The sequence below is a fragment of the Medicago truncatula genome, chromosome 3 (assembly GCF_003473485.1).
Source record: "Medicago truncatula cultivar Jemalong A17 chromosome 3, MtrunA17r5.0-ANR, whole genome shotgun sequence".
In the NCBI taxonomy this organism is placed as follows: Eukaryota; Viridiplantae; Streptophyta; class Magnoliopsida; order Fabales; family Fabaceae; genus Medicago; species Medicago truncatula.
This window is the reverse complement of record NC_053044.1, coordinates 45,142,851-45,147,561: the sequence shown is the minus strand read 5'-3', so window position 1 is coordinate 45,147,561 and position 4,711 is coordinate 45,142,851.

Genomic DNA, 4,711 nt, shown 5'->3' with positions numbered 1-4,711 from the left:
ATGAGCATGTGATTGCTCAAGCCATGAGAAGGGATGCTTCTGGGACATACGATGGAGAAGAGATTCCTAACCCCAGAACAAGCCCATGGAAGGAGATAGTAAACAACACTATCTACGGATCAAAGGATGCTAAGCCTTACAGCACCTTAAGCATGGAAAAGAAAATGCTGCTGAAGATCCAAAATGAAAACATTTTTCCCAAAGGTGGAGGAAATGATCAACCTTCACTTGGTCACAAAGTCTTTCTGCATCACACCATCTATCAGGAAACAACAATGAATGTTCCCAAGTATATGTTTAAATACATGATCAAGGAACTCAAGAAGAGCCAGATGGAGAACAGGAAGTTTGTTCCCTATGGAAGGCTGCTCTCCATAATCTTTCAAGAAGGAGGACTCCTAAGTGCCCTGAAAGACGTGGGTATTTATGATAATCAGAAGCTGGGAGCAGTCACAGGAAAAATAATCAATGGGGCAACTCTAATCAAGATGAGGCTGATTTCAACTTGCAAGAAACTAGATACAGATATGCATGAATCTGATGTCATATCTGATCTAGTCACTCATCACATCCCTATCTGCAAGAAAGATCCCCTGGATGTGCAGAGGGCCTACATCTTGGACTACTACAAGAGCTACAACAAGAAAATCAGCCTGAAAGATATCCCAGAAGAAATGTATGGTGGTGATCTGCCTGTGGCCAAAGGCAGAAAATCTAAAAAGAAGCAGATCACCAAGGAAGAATACCTTGCTGAAGATGCTACTGAGGTGGGTGCTCAGAAGCATAAGAAAGCTAAGAAGGAAAAATCTGCTATGTCCACCATTCTTGAGGAAGTGGAGGATTTGGATGATGTCCCTCTTATCAGAAAAAGGACAAGGAGTACTCAAGAAACAGCAGAACAGCCTGGTTCTGAACAAGCTGCTTCTGATCAAGCTGCTTCTGAAAAGCCTTCAAGTCCCAAAAATAAAAGAGAAGCTGCTCTTCAGACCATCCAAAGGAAGAGGTCTAATTTAACAAGAAATCTGAAGACAGCTGAAGGAAGAAGGGAAGAAATGTTGAAAGAACTGGAAGAGAACTGGGATGAAGACTCAAGCCCCAAGAAGGCAAAAAGGACTGCAACTTCTGAGCCCATAGTCATGCCCAGTTTTGAAATGACTGAAGAAATGAGGCAGTACGCTAGAGAGGTTTCTGCATCCAAGATAGCAGAAAAGAAAAGGTTGAAGGAAGTGTTTGAGAAAGAAAGGGATGAGCGTCTCAAGGCTGCAGGGTATGTGCCTACTCCTGACATTGCTGCTTTAGCGTCTGAGTTAGAAACAGTTCAGTATGGAGCAACTCTGCTTTCTCAAGCCTTGAAGAATAAGCAAGCTTCAGGAGCAACTTCATCAGATCCAGTTTCAACAGCTCCAGAAGCAATTCATCCAGAAGCTCAGTCCTCAGGTAATCCATCTAAAGCTCCAACTAATACTCAGTCTCTATCTCTACCCTCTTCACCCTCTTCATCATCCACAGAATCAGATGACCAACCCCTTAGCCAACATATAAACAAGCTTCTAAAAACCAAACCTACCAAACTAACAGAGTATGGAACACTTGACTATGAGAGTACTCAAATAGAATTTTCAAAAAATAGGATAAAACTTTGTGAGAAATTCAATTTGCCTACTACTCATCCACTATATCCAGATACTCCAGAACCTGTTAGTATACAACAACCTGAACCTACCCAAACAAACTCACCAAATAACCAATCTCCACAAAAAGCCTCTGAAGTAGCTTCAGATGCAACTACTTCAGAAACCCCCCAACACCAAGAATCCTCAACCCTTCACAACTTAGAAAAACATCTAGGTGGTGAAATGCAACCAACACCCACTAAGGCCTCTAAGACAGTTTCTGAGAAGACTGTCTTGGAAACCCAAACAGAAACCCAAACGGAAACCCAAACAGAAACCCAAACAGAAACCCAAACCATCCCTGAGCAAACTGTTCAGGAGCAAACTGCTTCTGAACAAGTTGCTCCTGACCAAACAACTTCTGACCAAACAACAGAACAACAACAACAACCAGATTCACCCACTATAATAGACTTAACCTCTGACCAACCTTCCACATCAAATACAACTCAAACTGAACCTTCACCCATCCCTGACCATATCCTGGAGTCTGAGTATATAGAGGAACAACTGATCAGACTTAGTGATGAGATTCAGGCACTGATTCTTCGCAGAACAGTTCCTGCACCTCCTATTCACTATTATGATCAGTGGATGGATCTACAGAAGAGCTTTGATGAGCTGCTGGATCAGCTTAGAACTAAATGTGTGTCATCTCACTCTGCTATGCTGAAGAAGCTTTTGGATGATATGCATGAAGCAGCTAAGGAGAAAGAGCTGAATTTTGTGCCTCTGCTGGACATCACTCCTTTCTATCCAGAAGAAGAGTACATCACTAGGGCTGCTAGAATTCAGGCTGGATATAAACGAAGAATGAGGGAAAAGGATGAGCTACTTCAGAAGAAGGATGATCAGATCAAGTATCTCTTAGAACAGTTGTATAAGCAAGCCCAACCTTAGTTGCACACCCAACTCTAGCTTGTTTTTTACTTTTGTTCTTCGTAGCTGTGTCCTTGTATCTTAATCTTCTTTATATATATTATCATTGTTTCTGGATCTTGTGCTTTTTCACCTTCAATATGTTTTACAAGCTTTAACTCTGATGATATTTACTGTTTAATGCTGCTTGCTCTGATACTCTTTCTTTTGTTTCTATTCTTTTTGTTGATGACAAAAGGGGAAGTAAATGTATAGTATTTGTTAAGGCACTGAGTCCTACTATAACCTCTTCTAAATTTCTTTTAAATACTTCTGATTTGATTTTATAAGTATTTTATTGAAATTTAATTAATAAGAATAGAACTTAGGGGGAGCTTACAAACCTCACCTTAAAGATCTATTAGACTCAGGGGGAGCTTACAAACCTCTGTCCCAGTAGTCAACTTATTAATTAGATCAACAACAATTGAACATTTTAAATACTATTGTTTGTCATCATCAAAAAGGGGGAGATTGTTGGAACAAAATGTGTTTCACAATGAACCTTATTGAGTTTTGATGATAACAAGGTATTAAAAATTGTCAATTGGTTATTACTAATAATTGTTCAAGTGTACAGGACCAAAGGCTACTCAAGTTATTTCAATAGGTCTTGGAAGAACAATGGAAAGAAAAAGAAATTCTGAGCATCTGAAGAAAACTGCTCCTGAAGCTAAACTGCTCCTGAAGAGATGACGTCATCAGAAGCAGAAAGTCATCAGAAGCAAAAGTTTTCATCAGAAGCAATATCTTCACCAGAAGCTACATTTGATCCTTTAATCAAACTGAAGATTCAAAGTAGCTGATTCTCAATTCAGTCTTATCAAAGAAGAACGAAGAATTGAAAGGGAGGTATCAACGGATATATGGATAGCACTGAGCTCTTGTCTCTCGTTAATAGAGTTGACAAAGTACAAGTGTACAACCACTACCTCCACTACTCTGTTTTCTGTCTACGCTACAAGACAAAACAACAGCCATGCCTGCAGAATTTGTACACTCAAGATGGGAATGAATTTGAAGTTTATTCTTCAAAGGACTACACCCAAATCAGGCAAAGGATCACTGGTGGATAATCAAAGGATTTCAAACGACTCTTTAGACGTGCTGATTATCTCAACGTCTCTTTCACACCTCTATATAAAGGAATGAAGACTTGAAGATTTTAGAGAGATATACATAAGTTTAAAAGCGCCAAAACTCTGTCAATTTGATTCTAAAAAGCACACTGAATTTCTGCACTGATTTGATACATCTTAGAAATTCAAAGTCTAGAGTCTTTTCTGTATTGTATTGTGAACACCACTGATTGTATATCAAGTGTTCAATTCAAACTCAATTCTCTGTATTTTTGTTTGATTAGAAGTCTCTTGCCTGCGTGCTTGAGCATTAGAAGTCTCTTGCTTAGTGCTTGAGCATTGGAAGACTCTTGCGTGTGTGCTTGAGCATTGTTTTGTGAAGTCTCATACTTTGAAAGTATTGAGCAGTTGTAATCTTGTGATTATAGTGAAATCTCCTTGGAAGTGCAAGGGGGACTGGACTACTTCCGTGTTGTGGAAGGAACCAGGATAACTGCCTGTGTCTTTGTCTTTCTTTTCTCTGCTCTGTTCTTTTCCGCTGCAATCTGACTCTGATCATTTCATCAGAAGCAATCAAACTGCTTCTGAAGTTTTATCAGAAGAAGAATCCTTTTTTAAGAGAAAAAGAAAACACAATTCAACCCCCCCCTTCTTGTGTTTTTCACCTTCAGTGTTGTGGTTTGCTGAGGGACAAAAGTATCAGTTTTTGTCTTGTCTCTTGCCTCCAGTTTGTCCTGTACCTGAAACAGTTTTACAAATCAAACACTGGACAACTGAAGTTGTTTTGTCCTGTCCTTCATTTTTTAGCAAATCAAACGCACCCATAAATAATCAAATAATGTGTCTAAGTCCTATGTCCATATAAGATTATTTTTTTTTAAAAACTAAATATGTCCATCCCAATTGATATCAAGAAAAATCTAACTTGAGATTTGAGAGGAACTCATTCTAAAGTCTCAAACCAATATCATCTGAACAATTCAAATAAAAATAAATTTTTCATCCATGAAACTAACGTCCCCTCTAATATTTAGAATGCCT